This window comes from Lissotriton helveticus, chromosome 3_1 (genome assembly GCF_964261635.1).
Source record: "Lissotriton helveticus chromosome 3_1, aLisHel1.1, whole genome shotgun sequence".
Taxonomy (NCBI): domain Eukaryota; kingdom Metazoa; phylum Chordata; class Amphibia; order Caudata; family Salamandridae; genus Lissotriton; species Lissotriton helveticus.
Window position 1 is genome coordinate 26,729,616 of NC_136061.1, and position 23,354 is coordinate 26,752,969.

The following is a 23,354-nucleotide window of genomic DNA, read 5'->3' on the forward strand; positions in this document are numbered from 1 at the left end:
TCTGATAACGGTCAGCCATTCTCATCTGAACTCATGAAGCACGTTTCCCTGTTATTAGGGTACCAGTGGAAGTTTCATTGTGTACGCCATCCTGAAGCAGCCGGTCTAGTCGAGAGACATAATCAGACTCTGAAAATCCGCATCGCCAAAGTTTGTAAAGATAAGGGTGTGGACTGGCTAGTAGCTCTGCCAGTCGCTTTGTTTTATATGCGCATGGTCGCACATTCCAGATCAGGTCTGTCCCCGTATGAGGTCGTATTCGGCCGCCCCCCTAACATGTGGGGTACTCCCAGACCCCAAAGTATTACTGATGTTTCATGTAATATGCTGACAGATTACCTAGCTTCCTTGATGTCTGCCCTCAACTCATGTCGTTCACAGGTTGCCGCCGCATTTCCAGACAATACCGAGGTGGCACCGCATGAAATCGTTCCAGGTTCCCTGGTGATGGTCCGAAATTTTGACAGATCAAGTCCGCTGGAGCCCCGATGGAAGGAGCCCCGTCAGGTCCTCCTCACCACCCGTACAGCCGTGAAGTTGGAAGGCCGAAAAGGATGGTTACACCTTTCTCACGTTAAACTTTTTAAAGGACTGAAACCCGTTTCTAAAAACATTTCCAAGGATTCCCAGGATTTTAAGGACTGCCAGAATATTGCTCTCAAGGACTGTCCCGCAAATGACATTGATACAACCCCTCCCTTGGTAGAGAAAACTCCGCAGCAGGAGTATAAGTTAAAACTACGGTCTAGTAAATAAGTCAGTCAGTTTGATTGTATAAGTCCTCCCCTAGGTGAAACGGTTAGACTGTTTCTGACATGTATAAAATAGACCCCCATAGTGAGAGAGCTAGTAAAAACTCAATTCAATGTATCGTTTTTCTAAGTTTCATATTATTCATCAGCATTATGATTTCCTGCACTAGTTACGCTTTTTTCCTATATTTTCCAGTTCCTCATGTAAATAAGTCTGCTAATGCTACAGCAGAGCACACGTTTAGTGATCTGCCTCCTCACGAATATTCATACCGCCTCGCTATGCGTAACAATTCTTTTATCCGTATGTTACATTACTCACACCAGACCAGCAATGCCACTAATTGTTGGGTGTGTGGTCGACTCCCCCCTTTCCAGACACTGAAGGGAGTTCTGCCACTCTTTCCTTATCCATTTTCACATAATGGTTCGTGTGGAGCATGGTCCACGTTAACGTCATCTTCAACAGATATGTCTTTTCTTAACAGCACATGTTTCCCAGACAAGCAAGGTCTCCCCCACAGAACAGGTTTAGATCTAGAAAATGAAGTGTATAATTTAGGTAATTATTCGTCGAATTTTATGGTCCTGAATGTTCAGTCTGATACTACTCCAGACTCACCTGCTATTTCAGTACTACCAGTCAAAGGCGAATTATGTGTCCGAAATTATGGTTCCGTACATGTAGGACATAGTGAATGTACTACTGTTGTCAAGTACAGTGACAGTGGGAAATCTATTTTCAAAGCTTCACGTCATTCATATTTTGTTTGCGGTCAGACCGCATATGTTCGTCTGCCCCTCGATTGGGAGGGAACCTGTTACATTGCCTTCCTACTGCCACCAGTTTTTCTAGCCCCACCTGACTACCATAGGAATTCCTTCCTAGTACATACTAGACACAAGAGAAATCTCCCGATTGTCGATTATACTGAAACTGCTGCAGAGCAATTTATTGATATTGATAAAGGTGTGTTCCCTTATTTAGGTACAGTTGTAAATAGTAAGCTAATTCGTAGATTAACAAGAACCCTTGAAGCTGTAGTAGATGAGACTGCCTCCGCTCTAGGTAACTTAACTGAAGAGCAATCCTTTATGAGAATTGTCGTTTTACAGAATCGTCTCGTCCTTGACGTCATACTGGCCGATAGGGGCGGGGCCTGTAGAGCCATCGGATCTAGTTGCTGCATTTTCATTCCTAATAACGCGCCGTCTGTTTATTCAGCTATAACCAGACTCCATAAAATTGCCCATCTGTTACACCAAGATCCAGGCACCTGGACATGGTCCGGTTGGTTCTGGAATATAATTTCCGCATGGGGATGGAAAGTCCTGTCCTTTCTAGGTATTGCAGCAGCGATCATATTTAGCTGCTGCCTCTGTATACAATGTGGCCCTGCGATTTGCGGCATGTGTGCTACCTCTTGTATTCCTAGTCTCAAGCCCCGTTCTAAATCCCGTTCCAAGACAATTCGAGACGAGCAAATGATACTGTATGAAATGATAGACGGTATCATGAATATTGATGTTTCCTGATGAAAACGTAGTGACAAGGAGGGAATGTGGAAAAGTAAATGTTGCCAGGTTCTGTGTCCCTACGCCTCATCCATCATATGTTATGTGTGCATGATTAAATATGCATATGTACTCCCCATGTCTGATTAATGACGCAATTACAGTTGTGTCCACCTCTAGTATGTCAGTTTCCAGTCCTCGTGAATAATACGAATATCAGGCCTATGTAAAGTAATGTTGCCACGTTTCTCAGTGTGCACGTTATTCCATTATAAAGTCCCCGTTTTTAGGCCTCAAAAGGGCCTGGACATCAGATTCAGCTCCTGTCTCCTGAAGCCTCGCTGAGGAGCGATGTAGCCCCCACCTGTATCCTCGACCTTTCACTTACTTCCTGCCTCGCAGTGCCCGGTGTAGCTTGGCTCTGCCTCTGAGTCTGCCAAAAGTATGTTATAGTTCCAGTTATCAGTTCAGTCCTCCTTCTCTGCATTCCTAAGCTACTGAACTGCATCAATAGTTTCCGTCATTGTCTAGCCTATGCGGCTCCACGTTAGAGAAATACTGCATTTACTGGTCATTTAATATTCTTCATCACGCACTACATGTAGAATAATGCATGGTCCAGTCTCAGAATCGAGTTAGCCTCTCCCCTCATGACTTCTAGTTTATATCAACATGTTCCCTAAACATCAGATACTAGCTAGGGTTTAGGTACATGTCGCTCCGACCCTCCAGACTTTAGTCTCTGCTCCTAGCACAGAGTTCATAGCCCCCAGCTTCTCCTAGTAATACGTCATTGCCAGTTTGCGCGCACCACCAGGTTAGAGGTCCCGGCTCCTTAGGTAGCCCCCTCCAATGTTTCCGCCCCCTTCATGACATATTCTGTTACGTTTGCACCACATGTCTATGTATACGCCCAGTTACACCTACTTTTACTCTTATCTTTCGCGACTGCTACGCGTCACGCCTTCTGCTCCACCCACTGTTACGCCTACTGCAATGTAATGCTATGTGTTTGCGTTATGTATATAAGTTCATGTATTGTTATTAAAGGTCAGCGCGCTCATCCCAGATCCCAGCCCCGGCAGCTGCTGGGCCCTCTTTTCCCCTGCTGGGCCCCTGTTCCTATGCAGGTTGTCCTGATCCTGTCCTTATGCTGTAATAAACCTGCAAACTCCTACTACCTCGAATCTTGACTCTTATTTTATTGAGCTATCTGTTATGATATATGCCTAGTCAAAAATAGGGTATTATTTATTTATTTACCACACATTCCTCTGTGTGGATGCGGCCAGTCTGTACATGAGTGTGCTGGTAGAGTGGGACCTACGTAAGATTCTCAACTGGACCAGTCGAAATCGTGCCCTGATTGCGATCTCCTTAGGGCTTTGCACCACCTCCACCCAGTCATCATCCTCTAGCAGGCCCACATCTGTTTCCCATGCCTCTCTTAACTTCACAAGGGGGTCGGGTGAATTGTTAATGATTTACTTGTATGTATAAGACAGTGCCTTTTTGGGTATCGGGTCCAATAATAGTCTATATTCCAGTGGGCTGTATTTAGGGAGTTGTACCCCTTCCTTGATATGTCTGTGTATCGCATGCCCCAACTGTAGGAATCTATACTGCTCTGTTTCTGTTAGCTGAAACTCCTTTTGCAGTGTAGCGAATGGGAACAGGGCCTGTCCCCGCCATACATCTCCCAAATGCATAAAGTCAATCATTTTCCACTTACCAAACCCCTGTAAACTACCTACAGCGTTGAGCATAACACTTTTCCACAGGGGGGTCTGCTCTGTCAAACTATTATCACACCCAAGACATCTAGTGGCTTTTGCCCACATGCTGATCACTGTATGTGTATGTGGTGACATATGATTGTGAAAGACACCTTTTTGACTTTCAATTTTCTTTTATTATTTCAGTTTTTTTTAACTAAAATGTTAACTCTGCTTGAATTTGGACCTCTGTTTTCGAATTATGTCTGTGCCCTATGGACTTACCAGAGGGAGGGTTTTTATTTGGCCCTTGGGGACATTCTCGGCTTTGCTAAGTTAGCATAAGCTTTGCTGCCATGCTGCCGCTTTTGTGCACGTTACTACATGTATTTACTATTGCAACATTTTATCTGCACCTTTCACATGAGAATAGACTGGTTTCCACGTACTCTGCCTTTCCAGGAGTTTAGTCTGAACACGATGTGCAAGGTTGATAAACAATGCCCTTTGTTATTCTGTTCTGGTCAGCCCCTAGTGCCAAGCCATAACATGCTACACACAGCTGCAAGTCCGAGGAATACTGCTTTGATATTACTTTGATGCATGTTTTCTAACACTCTTGAAGAAAGCCGTTCCATGAAGTAGAGCTCCGCTGTTCCTATGATGTAAATCTTACATTCAGGCATTCAGGTATGGGGTCTGCTGTCAAAGCCCAGAGGTCTTCTTTTTTTATAAAATAAACATATCTGCCAAGGGGAGGGTGGTTAGGCCTCCAAACCGTACATTTTCCACAGTCTTTGCAAAATGACTACTCCTTTTGTGTTCTATGGGATTGTAACAATGCTAACGGTGCTAAGTTTATGTATTTTGCTGCTAGTAGTGGCTTGCATACTGTATTGTAGAGCACAATAGTTTTAATAAACATTATGAACTATTTCAGTGAATCTGACAATTCTCTTTGTGGACAGGTACAAGTGAGTGAGCGAAAGAGTGTCTTGCTCCCGCGATTCCTGAGAGAGTTGGGAGTGTTGTGTTCTGGGTTGTCTAATCATTGGTAGCTCCTTGATATTTGGAGGAGAACGAATGAGACACTATAGCTAGTCGGTTGGCATTTGGGTACTAATGTGATCGGTTGGCACACCCCTTATTCACTGTGGTCCTCTTTTCCTCCACATAGTTCTGTGGATGTGCAGAATCCCTGCAACACTATTGTGTAGGTGGTTCTTGAGGGAATGTGGGGTATCTTTTATCGCGGTTCATAGCCTAAAATATGCAAAGAGCATTAGCGGTGTGTGGTTAGAATCTGGCAATACGTACGGTTTGGTTACAAATTGGTAGTTTTGGAAAATGTCATGCATTGTATATAGTCCCATTTCGCCCAGTAGTTTTTGTGTTTTTTTTTTGTTCTTGCGTCACTGTTATGTGCTGGTGAGATCGTAATGGCATGGCAGGAGCATATGCGGGTAGCTTGTCGGAGCGTCGCGCCAGTGCATGTCATGCTGCTATTTTGCTATGCACTGGGTTTAGCTCCGAGCGAGGAGTTCTCTGTTTCTGTTGCAATATTAAGACAGCTGAGGGGATTGGATGGGCACTGTTGGCTGCCAAGCCTACATGTGGAATATAATTGTGTTTGTGTATCTAGTAGTGTGCATATTGTGCCTGGGCACAGTGGTAATATAGCTGCAAATCTGGGGCCCCAAACCTCCGCTGTGTGTAAGGTTGTGTGAGCTCTATCCACCGTATTCTGGGTTGTCTGCCCACCCATGTAAGTGTGTTCATACAAGAGCGCAATTTCGGGAAGAACTGTTGTGTGAGTATGATGGGTATGTTCACAAATTGGTAGTGAAAGCGTGGTAGCACTACCATCTCCTGGATCTCAATTCTGTCTGCCAGTGATAGTGGCAGCCGACCACCTGGCTTTCAAGTTTCTTAAGGGCCATAGTTTTCCCATATCACCTGTTCAAGATCTTGGTGTATCCAAATGCCTAAATATTTGACCGGCTCTGTTTGCCATTGTAGGAGGAAATATAATAGGATATGTTTTGTGTCAGAGGAATTACCACTGCTTTGGACCAGTTTATACTCCGTCCAGAGTAGCGCTCAAATCTTGTGTATTCTCGTATTAGTGGGTTTAAGTTGTCTTCTGGATGGAGGGTATATAGAACCATGTCACCTGCATATAATGATACTCTGATGGGCGTAGGTGGAACCATAGTGCCGAATTTGCATGTCTGATTTTACATGCCACTTGTTCATGTGCTAATGGGAACAATAGAAGTGATAATGGGCACCCTTGTCATGTTCCTCTATGGATTTGTATGGAAGCGGGAGTGTTAACATTAATCTGAAGCCTGGTGCTTGGTTCTGTGTATAACAGTTTGATCCAGGGTATGAATGGTTGTGGGAATCCCATTTTTTGGAGGACTGAAAACATAAACGTCCACTCCATAAAGTCGAGCGCTTTGGCTGTGTCTAGTAGAGCGGCCGCTGCGGGCAATTCTGGCTGCAATCGGTGGAACAGTGAGAACATAGTACGCAGGTTGTGTGTTGTCGATTGTGCTAGAATGACTCCAGATTGACCTTGCAGAATTAAATGCTGCATTAGGGGTTGTAATATCAGGGCTATTATTTTTGATAGAATTTTAGCATCCGTATTTATAAGGGACAGGGGTCGGTAGGAGTCACAGTGAGCCAAGCTTTTTTCTGGTTTGAGTAGCGTGATTAATAATGCTTTTTGTAGGGAAGGGGGGAGGATCCCGTTTTCGTATGCTTCCGAGTACATAGCAAGTAGAAGGGGGGGGGTCAGTAGGTCACTGAATTCTTTATAAAACTCACTCAGAAGGCCGTCCGTACCCGGGGACTTACTGTTTGGGAGAGTTCTGATTGCCTCTTTTACCTCCTCTTCGGTTATTGGGTGCATAAAGTCAAGAGGAGCTACTCACCGCTATTTACTGCCCGGCTGCTGTCACTCTCTTTGGGCGCCAATTCTGTTGCTCATTACTCCTGCGGGGCGCCGAACCTGTTGTTGGCCATTCGATTATCAGTCCGGGGGACTGCAACGTTACTGCTCGCATTTCGGGACTACAATTCCCAGAGTTCCCGGGCGCGGGCTTACCGCGTCACTGACTGCGACGGGAGGTGCTTAAGAACACCTCGGCCCTCACACAGCGGGAACGCGCGCGGGCATGCCCGGGCCAAGGGCGGGCCCGTCCACACCTGTCAGCGGCAGGCAGTGGCTGGGCTGGGCCACCCCCCTTTCATTACTGCAGAGGAGCCCTAACAAGCTGGTCAGTGAATCGGGACACTTTTCAAGGAGATTTTGAACTATAATTGCTAGATTTTTTTAGCATTCTCAGGGTGCAGTTTTAAATAGTGACTTGTAATCTGAAAAAGGGATTTGTTAAATTTGTATATATTGTGGGGGAACTGTCCGATCTAGATAACTAGAGGTCCCTGATATCTAAATTAGAACCATGGGGAGATGTAAGACCCAGGTAAACCAAGATGAGGTTTTGGGCAATGCCAAAGTAACTGTTGGACTTGGCCCGCAGGGCTGGTTCACCCCTGAACTTTTTGCCTTATGTGTGACCCTGTGTCAGTGATTTTTGGGTCTCTGCGCACTTTTTCCCTGGGTCCCAGAGTGAAAGTGCGTGCGTGTAGCATGGCTGGCCTGCCCTCCCATAGGAATGCATGGGGAATGTGTGTGTCCCTGGTAGTTCCTGATGCGTGGGGAGTGCAGGCTCGAGTTTAGTATGTCTGAACTCGTGAGAGTGAATGCTGCAAGATGGTGTCTGCGGCATGTGTGTGTCTAGTTGGGAAGTGCTACTTCTGGACATTGAGATATGTGTGCATGTGCTGTGAGGGTGCTGGAGCGTGATTGGCTGGAGCTGGCTGGCATGCCAGGCTCCAGGAAGTCTAGATGGGTTTGCCCGGTGGTGAGTGGGAGATTAGCATGAGTGATGTGTGGGAGGAGTGTACCTGTGTCCTGGATGGGCTGGGTTTTCCCCACACAATGCTGGCTCCGCCCCCCTGTGGTGTGTCTAACGACCCTAGCCTCCCCAGTGAAAGAAATGGGTGGTTGGGCCATCAAGGGTACTCCAGAGCCAGCTGAAACTGGTTTTCCCCCCACCCTGCACCTTGAAACAAAGGATTTGTTACTATAAGAAGGGGCTGTGTCCCCTTAGAAAAGGTTCTGCTTTTGGATCCTGCCAGAGGGGGCTGTTGCTGCTGCTGGGGCCAGGAGGACCGCCACTTGGGGTGTCTCCCTGCCTGGAGACCCAGTGTGCTGGCTCTGGCCCAGCCTTGCCCCCCTGCCTGCCTCCAGCCCCTGCTGGAGCTTTGTCCTGTCCTCCAGTGCAGGGGAGCACTGAGGACTCCTTGCCTGCAGCCTGAGAGCGCTGCTCTCTGCCCTTCAGCGCTGGGGAGCGCTGGAATCGCCTGCCTAGCGCTTGGAAGCGCTTTATTTTGGCCCTAGCGCTGTGAGCGCTGTATTTTGTCCTGGAGGCGCTTGGGAGCGCCTGCCCTTCGTTACTAGCGCTGCTAGCGCTTTGAGAGCACAGCCGGTGCCCACCCGGCATCTGCCTGCCCCGTGTGGCGAGTTAGCGGCGCGGGTGCCACCCCGCTCATTGCCGCTTTGGGTTGCCCGTGAAATTGTGAATCACGAGGGAGCCCACTCCTCGGATCCTGGGAAGCCGCCTGCCTGCCTAAGAAGCGAGCCGCCGCGCTGCCCGCGGCGACCCGGAAGTGGTAAGCGGCCCGGCCAATCCCAGCGCGGCCCAGGAAAGGCCGACCGGAAGTCCCGCCTCCTCAGCCGAGCCGGGGAGGGAGAAGCTGCCGGCCGGGTCCCCGAGGCTCCCCGAGTGGAGAGGAGAGCCCCGGGACGAGGGGAAAGGAGCCCCGCGGCGAGAGGAGCCGCCCTGCAGCCCAGAGCCGGTGAGTGTTGCGAGAAGCAAGGGGAGGGGCGCCGGGACACGTTGTCGGTGTCCGCCCCCCCCTGCCCCCCTCAGCAGCGCGACCTCGCGCCCTTGTGTTTAGAGCCAGAGAGGCTCTTAGGGGGCAAATCTCGTCCTGAGTCCCCAGAGGGGGGGACTCCAAGCGCCCCCACGTGTTCGAGGGTCCCCCGTGAGGGGCCCTGACGCCCGCATCATTGTTGAGGAGCCCGGAGAGGCTCCTGGGGGCCATTTTGTTCGTTGAGCCCAGAGAGGCTCTGAGGGTGCCATCCCCTCGTGTAGGAGCCCAGAGAGGCTCCAGCCCTTTTGCGTGACGAGCTTGAGAGAGGCTCCAGCCTACATTTGATTTACGAGCCTGAGAGGCTCCAGGCACTATTTGTTGAGGAGCCCAGAGAGGCTCTGGGGCAGTGGTTCTGGAAAGAAGTCCCTGAGCGAGGCTCAGGGCGCCATTTCTTGTCCTGAAGCCCAGTGAGGCCCCACAGTGCCACAGCAGTGGTTCTTGAGCCCAGAGAGGCTCCAACTTTGCCCTAACTTTCCCTGAACCAGTTGCCCAGCACTTTGTGGGCAACTGCTACGTTTAGGCCCTGACATTGGGACACAGGGACTGTCACAGGTGGTGACTGATCTAAGTTTTGCGCAATGTTATTGCTACACCTCTGAATGTTAATGCATCATGTGTTTTGTCTTTACACCCCTACAGGTAGTGTGACATGTAGGTGGTTGTTTTTCTCCCTAGTACAGGTGGTGCTAGTGAGGTCCTGTTACCAGTAATTACTGGTTGTGTTATATTGTGTGCTACAGTGATTTTTATTTCTACAAAGTTCTAAAAGTGCTGATACCCCTGACAGTGGTCCAAGTGGCCCTGTCCTGTGCAATATCCCTTGTAAATTCCGCCCGTGCCTGTTGGCACAGTGTAACAAGATGTGTGTTTTATCTGATGTATATTTATTATAATACAGAGGCTATTTTTATATAACCTTGTGTGGAGTTTCCTTTGTGGTGGGCCTTTGGTTGTTGTTGCTGGGGTGCATGCGCAAATACTTAACTTACATCGCCTCCAAGTTTAGCCTTGCTGCTCGCGCCACGTTACCTAGAGGGTGAGTAGGGGTTATCTTGGCGTGTAACTCCCTTGCCCTGACTTGGGTGTGGTGGTCTCTGACTGACTTTGGCGAAAGCCCTGGCCAGCCAGGGATCCCATTTCCAACAGTAACCGTGACCACGATGGTCGCATTCTTGACCAGAGCAGTTACAGTGATAGATAGGGAGATTGAGCTGGTAAACAGACGTCTTTCAAGATCCCCAATTGATGGCTCAGTGGCGCTCTTGGAGGGGGAAACAGCTCATTCAACTAACTGCACCGGTGAAACTGTGAACTCTACTCTTACGCAGGGATTGGAGAATGGTATCTCCATTTCGGGAGTGCTCTCTCTGGTCTTGGAGTCTCAGGTGGACATTATTTCTGCTTCCCTATTTCCAGTTGTTACTATAATTAACAAGGCGGGGGCCGCTCAACTTATTCATCCGGCTCCCGGCGACATGGGTGGGGTAAAAGGCCTGACCAACAATTCTCGCAGCAATACAAAGGCTGCTAGCAAGCCTAATTCACTGCAACAATGGGGGGGGGGCATGTTGCTCCACTGATAGTACCAAGAGAAAGGGAAAAAAATGGGCAGTCAAGCAAAAAAATATAAAATTACTGTCCCATTTTCTTCAGGCGGGGGAGGCCCGCCTGTGCCTGATCTTTCATTAATAGAAGTATTTAAATCTACCCTGATCAGTATACTGGAGAATAAACTACGCCCAATCATGACCAAACTACATAATATTGAGCGTAGCGTAGCCGACCAGTATCACCTTATACAATCTTTTCAACGCCATGGGTGTATAGCAGCAGCCTCCCCCTCCGCTGCAACCACCACTGATCTCATGGAGGTGCCTGCGGAGGGGATGGTTGTTGCTTCTTGTGATCAAAATAATTGTGCCCCAAGGCCTATAGACCTGGTTACTAGTAGTGTAGGGGGGCGGAGTGATAAAACTTCAGGTCGTCAGCCATTGTACGGCACTTGTGTAGTAGAAAGCTCAGGTGTAGCAGCTAACGTTGTGAAAAAAAAGGAGGCACGCCTCAGGATCAATTTATTGCTGTCCCACAGAAATTACCAATCATTGATTTACCACCTCAATCAACCCCACTGGTGGTAATTCTAGTTAATGTTCCACCCCTCCCAGATGGAGCAAAGGAGGATTACGGCCAACTAAAAAACAAAGTAACTCATTGTTTGTCTCGCAACACAGCTGTAGGACCAAATATTGTACATAACATCATCATGGTTCGGTGTGTTGCCTGGTTAGGAGGCTCCAGGAAAACAAGAAGGGGGGATTGCGTTGTGGTAAATTTTAGTAACCCCCACCCGGTTGAGAGAATTTTTATGGAGGTCAATGCTGGTTTGTTACACAGCGAACAATGTATTCAGATACTGCCTTTAGGATTCTTTTATAGGGCAGAGAATCCTAGGCCGAACTATTTGAACCTGGCTCCATAAGCCTATGGATCATAGTAGGAACAGCAATCCCATTCACTGGGTGGAAAGGGTAAATCCATGGGGGGCCTTCCATCCTTCTCCTTTTACCCAGGGACAGAACAGATTTGCAGCTCATTCGGGGCTGAATGATTGTGATTGACTGAGTGAGAGCATAACCCAATTAGATCAGATACCCGAGATACCTGAGTCCATCAATCCAGTTTTGCCGGGTATTGAGTCTTCACCTAAAACACCAACAGTAACAACGAGTGTAGTACTGCCAGAAACCTTTATAGACAAGAGGGTAATGGAACGAGAGCTGCCAGGAACTCCTATTATTGCTCCAAATCAGGATACAAATATCGTCCCGCTAGAGGATCTAGGGCCAGATGTAGGTAATTCTATTTTACCGACTCATAAATACCGAATTTTACCGATTCGGTATTTATGAATCGGTAAAATAGAAGTACCGAGATGTAGGTAAATCCAGATGTGGATTTACCGAATCTTTAAAAGTCGGTATTTACCGATTCGGTAAATACCGACCGGTAATGCTCCATTCATTCCTATGGGCTTTGAAGCCCATAGGAATGAATGGGGCATTACCGGTCGGTATTTACCGAATCGGTAAATACCGATTTTGACAAGGGTGCAGGGGGTGTCACTTTGACACCCTCTAGCACCCCCACAAAAGGTACGGGGGCCATGTGGCAGGCATACCTGCCCTAAGGGCAGGTCTGCCTGTCATATGGCACAGGTGTGCATGCACACATGTGCATGCACACCTCAATCGGTATTTCACCATCAAATTGAATTTGATGGTAAAATACCGATTTCTTAGGCCTTGTGGGACTCATAAGAGTCCCACCTACATATCAATTTTACCGATTCTGTAAAAATACCGGTCGGTAAATTTACCGACCGGTATATTTACAGAATCGGTAAAATTACCGATTTGCCCAGTTTCTGTCCTCCTACATCTCGGTAGCCAAATACCCTACCGACCGGTATTTGGCTACCTACATCTGGCCCTTACTTAAGACCCATGACTATAATGTGTTGTCATGGAATATAGCAGGGTTTGCAGAGAAGTTCGCAGACCCGGTATGGGTGCAGTTCGTTAGCAGCTTTCCTGTCTTATGTCTCCAGGAGACATGGCTTGTTAACTGTAACCTCTTTTTGGAGGGGTACAAAGCTTTCTTTGTTCCTGCAATTCCAGCATCTAGTGGGAGAGCAAAGGGCGGCCTAGTCATTTTTACCTCTTTGTCTTTGAAATGCAGGATTAAGCCCATTTCCTCCTCCCATTGAGATTTCCAGGCAATTGTTATCGAGAGAGGAAATCTTAGCTATGCCTGATTAACTTTTACAATGTAGTACATAGAGAAGAGGAATGTAAGATAATTGAGTTGGACAACTTTGTTAAGCAACACTGTGGACCCTACAGAAACAGTCTTATGATTGTGGGAGACTTTAACGTCCACCCATGTGGAGATCCTGGACTTACCAAAATGTGTGACTTGGGGTGCCCAAGGACTCAGGGCCTTCATTTTGAGCACTCTTTACAGGGAGATGTCCTTAATGATATGCTCAATGAATTTGATTTGTTTTTAGCTATGAGCTTTGTATCCAAATCTATTAAACAAAATGTACCGACCTTTAAAGGTCGTAGTGGTGGATCGTTTATAGATCACATTTTGATCGCCACAAACTTTCACACCTATCTATCGGGTTACACAATTCTAGCAAGTCCTTTCAGTGATCATAACCCCGTGTGTGTGCGCCTAGGGGAGAATGTATTGAAAAGGAAGGATTCTGTAATAACAGCGGGAACACTGAAGCTAACCGATGGTAGGCGACGCCTCAAAAACACCGTCCCTCTTTTATAAAAAGCTTGAAGGATCTTGTGAGGCAGAATTCTCCTATTGTATGAATCCTGAATCTACAGCCTTAGGTACAATCAACGCCTTTAAGGGGATTGTTTCTGTAGTAGGGGCACTGTTATCTGTTCCAGGACAAAGCAATATTACTGGTGACCCCAAGTGGTTTAACCCTTCTTGCTCTAAAGCCGCCAGAGAACTAAAGGCTGCCCTAAAAGTAACCCCTAGGGACAACTCACAGATCTGCACTTTACGTACCAAATATAAAAAGCTGTTGACCATCCGAAAAAGGGAACTAAAGGAGGACACTTGGTGGGAGCTCTTAGATCCCCTGACATTATCCAGTAGTTCCAGATTTTGGAACATCTTTAATAGACCTCTTTTTATAAGGGAAAGAGCCGAGGATCTTGTGTCTTTGTTATAGTTTTTTCACCTTGCTGTCTGCAAATTCCTGATATGTATTGATTTTGTTTCTGATATCTGCAGTGGTTGGTGTACGTTTACACTCCTTTGCTAGTGCCTGAATTTCTTATTCCCCCTTATGTAGCTGCTGTCATGTATCTCTTAGCACACCAGTGTGTTTACAAATGTAGTGTCCCCAAATTGTTACTTTAAAGGCCCCCCAGAGTGTTTTGGAGGCCTATGTGCTCTGTTTGTGATGGTGCTTGCCCCTTCCCAGGGTCATTCCTGAAGGTTCCAAGCTGGCGTTTCCGCATCCTCTGCCTGGGTACCGACAAACACAGGTGTGCCGGGGGAGCACAGTTCCTGCTTCTTAGGCGTCTAGCCGGCCCCAGGCAGATTCTGTATCATCAAAGAAATATTTAGAACCATCAAGGGCAATCCAGAGTTTCGATGGAAACATCAGAGAGTATTTGATTATATTATATTAGAGTATTTATAGAGCGCATGGCTGCCTCGGCAAAAAGGCGTCCCAGTGCTGAGGGCAGGTCCGAGTGTAGAATTTAGGAGAATTTTAGGAGGGAACTAAATTTGAGAAAAGAGCCAGGTTTTTACATGCCGTCTGAAGATGTAGTGGTTGGGTTTAGCACGAATGTAAAAAGGAAGGGAGTTCCATAATTTAGGTGCCAGGCATCTGAAAGACCGACCACCAGATCTGGCCTTGCGTATACGTGGGATGTGTGCAAGACGCTGGTTTGCGGAACGCAGTGCTCGACCTGGTGCATACAGGTTGCATAGGCCGTTGAGAAAATCTGGAGCTATGCCTATCAGTATCTTATGCATGATACTGAGTGTCTTAAAACATATCCGTTGTTCAATCGGTAGCCAGTGAAGGCGGTGGAGAAGGTTGGAGGTGTGGCTAAACTTTGGTAGAGCAAAGATAGCCCGTGCTGCTGCGTTCTGGACTGGTTGCAAACGCCTCATCACCGAGTTGTTAGACCCGAGGAGGAGAGCGTTGCAATAGTCCAGACGGGCCAGGATAGATGCCTGAACAATCAGCTGGCGTGTTTGAGCATCAAAGAGACCCAGAACTGGTCTCAGGCCACGGAGTATCCCAAAACATTTTCCGGCCACTGTTTTAGCATGCGTCTCATAGTTCAGATTTTTATCTAGTAAGATGCTCATGTTTTTTACCATGGCTTTAGGGTCCAGGGGGTCGCCAAGTGCCAGAGGCCACCAGTCATTAGTCCACTGATGGGAATCTTTGCCCATTAAGAGGATTTCCTACTTGGAAGAGTTCAACTGCAGACAGTTATTAGTCATCCATTCCGCAATAGTTAAATATCTTCTTTAAATTTTTGTGTGTCTTGGGTGGGGTTGTTAGAGAAGGAGAACACCAGTTGGGTGTCATCAGCATACGACACCAGGGACAATCCCCTAGCCTTGGCTAATCTAGCCAGAGGGCTCACGTAAATATTAAAGAGCGTAGGGCGCAAAGCTGAGCCCTGAGAAACCCCACATCGCAATGTGTGGGTCTGCGAGGCAAAAGGGGGAGCTGTCACTTGGAACGTTCATTCTGAAAGGAAGGAAGCAAACCAAGCAAGTGCCGTATTTCCTATTCCAATTTCCACCAAGCGTTGGAGTAGTATTTCATGTGACACTGTGTCAAATGCTGCGCTTAGATCGAGCAACACCAGAACAGATGTGCAGCCTTCATCCAGCGCGGATTTGAGGTGTTCGGCCACCGTTAACAGGGCAGACTCAGTGCTATACCGAGGGCGGAAGCCGTTCTGTGAGTTGTCTAGAATGTTATTACTATATAAGAAATGTATGAGTGCAGTGTTCACATAGGCTTCCAGAATTTTAGACATAAACGGGAGCAGTGAAATAGGACGGTCGTTTTCTGCTTTAGAATCATCAAGTGTGGGTTTTTTAAGCAGGGGTATCACTTTGGCGTGCGTCCTAGTTTTTGGGACTGTTGCAGTGGAGAGGGAGAGATTAAGTAATTCTAGGCATGTAGGCAGAAGATCAGATTGGATTTTCCTAAAAGCTTCAGGCTTGAGGGGGTCAGCCGGGGAGCCAGATTTGATTTTGTTAACTAATTTATCTACCTCATTAAGGGTCATAGGGAGGAAACATGGTAGAAGAGGAGGTTCAGCGTCAGGATTTGAGTTCAAATTCCCAGCATTGGGGGCTATATTATATCCCAATTTTAGGTATATATCTTCAACTTTCTTCACGAAGACAGTGGCCAAGTTCTCACAGTGTGCGTTAGAAGTGATAGTATTGCCAGATTTTGCTGAAGGAGAGGTCAGGTCCTTCAGGAGCGAAAATATAGTTTTGCTCCGATTCGAGCTGGTCGAGATCAAACTGAAGTAGTGAGCTGCTCTTGTTTTACGTACCAATTTGTGGTATGAGTTAATAGCAGTTCTATATAGTACTTTCGCTTGTGTATCATATGTTTTCCTCCAAGATCTTTCCAGAGTTTTAAATGTTTTCTTCGTCAGCGTAAGTTCTTCATTGAACCAAGTGTTGGTGCGCGTACTTTTGGCGTAGGTGAGTTTGGTGGGAATGCATATGTCTAGTGCTTGGATAATCCATTTTTGAAAGAGGGCATCAGCCTTGTCCATATTGTTGGATGTAGCTGTGGTTTTGCTCTTAAGGCTGAGCTCAGATCTGCTTCCTTAAGTTTGTGCCATGGTCGTTTAAGTGATGGCAGCTGGTTGGGCCGAGATTTAACGCCACTTATTTTTAGCCTCATAGAGATAAGGAAGTGGTCGGACCATATCATAGAGAGGGGAGTTAATACTTCCAGAATCTCCAGATTTGAGAATATTGGATCTAAGAGATGACCTGCTCTGTGTGTTGCCCCGAGGGTCAGCTGGACCATCTGACACGCTGCCAGATCCCCAATGAAACTGAGAATCTCTGGTGCGTTCGGCAAGTCTAAATGGAGATCAAGATCCCCTATGATATTGTTGTGTAAGGCAAGGGCTGTCACCATATTAGACAGGGCTTCTCGGAAGCGTTTAGATGGCCCAGGCGGGCGGTAGATCAGGAGGCCGGAGAAGGTAAAGTTTGCTCCTAATGTGATTTTAAAAAGTGCATTTTCACAGTCAGGTAGATCTACAGGAGATAGGCTGCAGGAGTGGATTGACTGGTATATAATCGCAATGCCACCTCCTCGCCCCCCTGTTCTGTCCAAGCTTTGTATGGCATAGCCAGTAGGCAAAGTGAGAGCAGGTATGGCCACCGATGATGTACATAACCACGTTTGTGTTAGGAAAAGGATCTCCGGGGAGTGGTCCTGAAGGAGGTCGAAGACCTCAGCGTGGTGTTTGGCCAAGGAGCAACAGTTTATATTCAGTAAAGTGAAAAATGGCATTGTGTCTATATGGGGGTAGAGTGTAGCGCTTTTGCCGGATGGAAGGCACATAATTCACATGTAGTGGGGTGATCTGTTGGGGCCCACTCATGGGTCTTACATATAAGTGTCCTGTGAAGTGCTCGTAATTCCTCCCCCGAGTAACAGAGTCTTGAAGTGTTGGGAGGGGCAGGGTCCCTGACTCCTGGCGCTGGCCCGGTGCAGACGGGCTTGCCTTTGGCGCGCCCACTGCACGCGTCCGCTGTGCGTCCTGGGGTCGGTGTACATATAGGCCCACATGCATCAAGCATTTTTGTAGTCGCAAACGGTGCGATTCCTTAAAATCGGCCATTTGCGAATGCAAAAGTGCTTTTTGGGATGCATGAAGCAATTTTAGAATTCGTAACATTGTTGCGAGTTCTAAAATTGCGGGTGCTTTTAAGAAGTCGCATATGTGCGACTTCTTAAAAGCAATGCATCATTACTTTGACAAGTGGAAATTCGCAATTAGGGTGCCAAATTTACCGAGTGGTTGAACCACTCGGTAAATTTGGAAAAGTGTTTAAAATGGTGAAAATGTTTTTTTTTCAACATTCATGTTTCACACACACATGTCCTTAGGACATGTGTGTGTGAAACATGATGCGAAAAATACATTTCAGGGGTGCATGGGGGGTCCTTTGGACCCCCCCCTGCACCCATGAAATTTTCAAAGTGCCACTCGCAATTTGCTGATGCCTTCCCATTGACTCCTATGGGCCTTTTGGCCCATAGGAATCAATGGGAATTGCGAAAATTTACTTAAGAATTCGGTATTCATTTGGGATTCGGTAAAAATTGCGATTTTTACCGAATCCCAAATGAATACCGAAAATAATGATGCATAGCATTTTGCACTTCTTAATTTGCGATTCCTTATTTTTCGCAAATTAAGAAGTGCAAAATGTTACAATGATGCATGTGGGCCACTAAGCCTCGGGAAACAACAAGCTTGGCCGGGGCTGTTCGCTAATTGGCTCGCAATCAGCCAATCAGCAAGAGTATCAGCAAGAATTCTCCAATGGCGGCAGCCACGCGAACAAACACAGCGTGTGAGCCGAGGAACAGGTAGAAAAAAAATTACGTGCGCAGTATAAAGATTCACGGGTGCAATTTAAAAGTTTAAAAGGTATACTTAAAAATTGTCCCCCCAACAAATTCCCATTAGTGTTCACCACAGCGGTTCAGATAGTGTTCTCATGGAGGGCTTTCTTAACCTCCAAAAAGGAGGTCCGCGAGCTTGCACTGCTTCTATGAAATCTGGTAATATAGGCACCTTACTGGTATTCAATAATTAGGGACCTTCTGAGCACGCTTTACGAATAATATTATCCCTGTCCCTCTAGTGCAGAAGCCTAGCTACCACTGGCCTGGGGGGGTCGGCCCAGTGCCAGAGGCCGCACTGGCACATAATGACTGCGTTCCAGCATGAAAAAAGTAGTGAGAGAGTCAGCGGCCACCTTTTTTCAGAACAATGTCTCCAACTAATCCACCATGTTGCACCCTCTCAAGTCCCTCTGGAATTCCCACCGCCCTAATATTGCTAAGCCGATTTCGACCTTCAGCACCCTCAGCCCGTCATTTCTGTGCTTCCATTGAATTTCCATTGAAATCAATGGAAACTCCATGACGAGTTACCCTTGTCATTAGCACTGAAGGGGTTAAGAAGCAGGGCTCTGTCCCGCAGGTCAGCATTCGGGTCTAAGTACAGTAATGGAATACTCCACCTCCTTGACTCAATCTTCCAACCTATGATGCTCCGCTCGGAGTAGGCCAAGTCCCGCTGACGCCATGCCGATGTCTTGCTGTAAAGAATCTGTAGTGGAGAAGTGTGGCTCACTGGTTAGAGGCGGCAGACCCGGATGCAGAGGTCTGGCCCGGGACCAGGGTTCAATTCCTGACGCGGCAGGGTATCGGGCTCAATGTCCGCGGACTCACTCTACCTCCTGTGTAAAATCTGGAGGCCCTCGTCTCCTTGGAGGCTTCAGGGACCGCCACTTCCCACAGACCCAGCGAGCAGTCAAAATGGGGCCTCACCAGATCCAAAGGCTCCAAACATAAAACAGGGTACCAAGTTGAAGAGTGCAGTCATCCATCTGCCACTGCACTGCGCAATCCCGCTCAACGGACAGCAAGAGGGGTCTTGTCCACGCTGGAATAGCTCCACACAACACAGGGGGGGGGCATGAAGGATAGCCACTGTTGAAAGGAGAAGCGTGGCTCAGTGGTTAGAGGCGGCAGACCCAGAAGCTGAGATCAGCCGTGGACCAGGGTTCAATTCCCCGCCTCGGCGGGTCTTGGGCTCAAGAATTCCACGGACTCGACAATTCTCGCTCCGGTGCCTACTCGACTCACGGGTTCACACTCTGCGACTCTGGGCAATAGCTTGCTTAATCTCCACTACGGCCCCTCGCGGCGGGAAGCCTGGCTTTCACCTTGTGAATACCCTGCTGGGGTATCTCACAGGGGAATACCAGGACGGGTTCCCTAAGCAAGCGCCTTGAGACCCCTGGGTGATTCGTGCGCTATATAAATCGAAATACATTTACATTTACATTTACCCCTCCCCTTTCACCTCACATCCATGGGGCCCCAGCCTCAGCAGCGGGCCACAGGTAACAGCACTCTGCCTCCATGAGCTAAACCCTTCCGGTGGGTATCACCCCTCAGTACCACCAGCGGTAGACTCCAACAGCGGTGTGTATCACAGGAAGCGACCTCCCAGCGCCCTAGGGTGTGATCTCCCAACAGCAGCATCTCGGCGTCCGCTCCTAGACCGACAGCCTCCTTAGAGGGCCCCACTTCTCTGCTCCACATGAAGACACTCACCACTGCACCCGAGACTACGCAACCCACCACTCTCCAGGGTCATTCAGGTCTAGGACTCCGCTCCAGGCCTCAGGGTCAGTCCCAGCACACATTGAGGGCGAGGAGGCCCCAGGTCTGTCCCATTTTAGATCTACCAGCCCTCCAAAGGCTCTCTCCCCCAACACCACCTGCAGATGGGGCGGTGTCCGCAGAGGATTGGGTCTGGCTTGTGGCAGCAATCACCACTTCGATCAGCCATTCCGTCCTCTGCCACCATCCAAATTGATCCATGGGGCTCGGAGTGCGGTCCCCAACATAGTCTGTATAGCCCGACAGCAACCCCAGCTCGGCCTCCAGGCTCCAGTCCAGCCTCATCCACTCGTGCCTCTACCCAGGTTATCAGGGACCTCCCCAGAGCCCGGCCACGATGCAACGAGGGGGCGCCACAACCTCCAGGGGTATGGCTCTCCCAGCAACATGGCCGCTCCTTCATTCAAATTCCCCGGTCTACCCCCGGAGTCAGGGGCGTAACATAACCTGATGAGGCCCCCCTGAGTTTTAACGCCGGATTTTGTGTTTCTCTAGTCCATGGGTACTCGCAAACTTTCTCTCTGGCCAACTTTACAGTGTGGTTTGTGGCCGAGGGCCGCAGCGGTGGGGGAGGGGGCGGGGCTCGCGCAACAAAAAAAACTGGTACCATGAGGTTGAACACAGGTCCCTGCAGCGGACGCCTTCGTCCACTGATCCACCAGACCCGGCATACACACATCTCTCTTTCTTTATCTCTCTCTCTCCCTCCCTCTCTCCCTCTGTCTCACTCTGACTGTCTCACTCCCTCTTGTTGTCTCTCTCCCTCTCTCTGTCTGTCCCCCTCCTCCCTCTGTCTGTCTCCCTCTCCCTCCCTCCTCCCTCACTCTGTCTGTCACCCTCCTCCCTCTGTCACCCTCTCCCTCCCTCCTCCCTCACTCTGTCTGTCACCCTCCTCCCTCCCCCCTCTGTCTTCCTCCCTCTCTGTCTTCATTTCCTTCCCTTCCTCGCTCTCCCTATGTCTGCCTCCCTTTCCCTCCCTTTCCCTCCCTCCCTTTCCCTCCCTCCCTCTGTCTCAACTCCCTCTACCTCCCTCTGTCATCTCCCCCTGCCTGTGGGGACCCGGGCTGAGACAGCTCCTGGGCACACACACACAGCTTGCATATAATTCACAGACAGGCATATGTATTTGCATATAATTCCTTGCTTGGCCTATGCATTTGCATGCATAGGGCCTAGTAATGAGTAAGCCTGTATTGCAACAGAAATTCGCGAGAACAGAAAGGGTTGTGTGTCAGATTTTCATCAAACATTTGTTAATGCAACATGAAGACTTCATACTGTGAGACTTTTCAATCTCTGGATCGCAAGTGTGACGTGTCTAACAAATTAGATAGATAAGTTCCTGGAAGGACCTTGTTCCATTTGAACCTGCAGCCTTCACAGCATTGCAGCAAGCCGCCCATGACGGATCTCACCTTTTCAATAACTGAAGTCCAGGTGAGACTGAGCGCCTCCCCTCACTCTGCTGACTTCACATAACATGAAAAGGCTTTATTTATTTTGAAAGAGGGGCCGAGGTAAACATACGTAGCAGGTGTATTTGTAAAGCGCGCGAATACCCGAAGGTGTCCTGGTTACCCAACTCATTGGTACTTATTATATCGACCTCAGAAGGATGAAAGGCTGAGTGGACCCGCCGGGATCTGAACCTGTGACCATGAGGTCGAACGCAGGCCCCCCCCCCGCAGTGGATGCATTAGTCCACTGAGCCACCAGACCTGGCATATAAACTCTGTGACGCCCACGGCGACCCCCCCCTTCACAAGCTTGCTGTAAATGCCAGATCCAATCAAAATATAATATATTCCCCAGGCGACATATGTTCCCTGTGTGGTAAATATTCTACGGCGCGTTCTTCCTCGTTATCATACATATGGCAGGATTCGGCCCTCAGATGTATTTTAAGACCCCTCAAAACGACCCCTTGTGTGGGGCGCTGCCGTCGTCCCCTCAAATGTTCACTAAAGGTGCCAGGCCAGTGAAGAGGGGACCCCGGTCGAAGAAGATAGTTTCATTCTCAAGAAACCAGTGTAAGAATACCCCCTGCTGGGAACAGGAACAGCAGGAGCGAAACAAGAACCCGAAACTGTCAAGAAAGGGGAGCAGAGAAGCCCCGGGTTTCCTGTGGTCCAACTATAGTAGAGTTCTCGAAGAACCAAGCTAAAGAATGTCATTCGTCAGATGGCCCGATTCACAGAACTAACTTAAGAGAAAATCCTAACTTAAGTCTGTCTTAAGTCTGTTTTAAGACAAAATCCTAACTTCTGTGAATACCAAAAGTATTAAGTTTAGGATTTTGTCTTAAGTTAGTTCTGTGAATCGGGCCCTTCGTTCCCAAGCCAGCTGTATGGCAACGCAGCAGCTCCAAAATCTATTGGCTGTGCCCTGAGGTGCGGTCCCTCTCCGTGATTTCTGGGGCTCTGCAGGCGGCTCAGTTGTTGAGGTCACTCAAGAGTCCTGAGAACGTCTGACCGGTCACACATGAGTGTGAGGGGATCTGCTTGACCCCGGCTCTCCCTCTCTTGATCTTGGTCAAACAAATCACAGGTACCATGGGGTGGACATTGGGTGGGGGTGAGGGGCAGGTAGAAGACCCTAACATGAGCCTGTGTCACTGGGGTGGGGGATGGGGGGTTGAGCCAGACCTAACCTTACCAAGAGCCTTCCTGTCTAGGCTGGTCAACATTAATGCCCGTCGAGTGCCCCTCCAAAGATGTGGAGTCAGGTCGGTTCAATCAGCCCCCTTCTATCCATGTTGATGTATTTAAATAAATATTTTTCAACCCTGATATCTGCGTAAAAGCATCGTTCTCAGCTCGTGACGGCTTCCTTGGCCCCGTCCTTGACCGGCCGGACATTGACTGAAGTGCAGCCGGCGGGGCTGGTTTCAGGGGCAGCTTCTGTTCTGGTGATACCCTGGATAGAGGGGGCCCTCCTCCAGGAGTCACCCCCTCATTCAGTCGACCGTGACGCGGGGAGTCATCTAGTTAATCATAACTGGACGTTCACACTTGACCTTCAAAGCGAGGTCAGGTTCAGGACCAAGATATCTGCAGGATACACTATGCCCCTGCCTTCCTGAAAGAAACCTCAGATGAAGGAAGCAGCTCTTCTCCAACCCCCATGGATCCGAACTCTAAACTATGGTGGTCACCTCTCTCATACCTTGCCACTCGCCATTGGAAGAAGCTCCCCGTCCACATTAGGGCACGACCCGAGTTATCAAGCTTTACAAGACATTTGAAGACCTGGCTCTTTTAATAGCACGTGGCTAACTACTCTGCTATCCAAGCGCCGCGAGGCCCTTTCAAGAACGAGTCGCTGCGC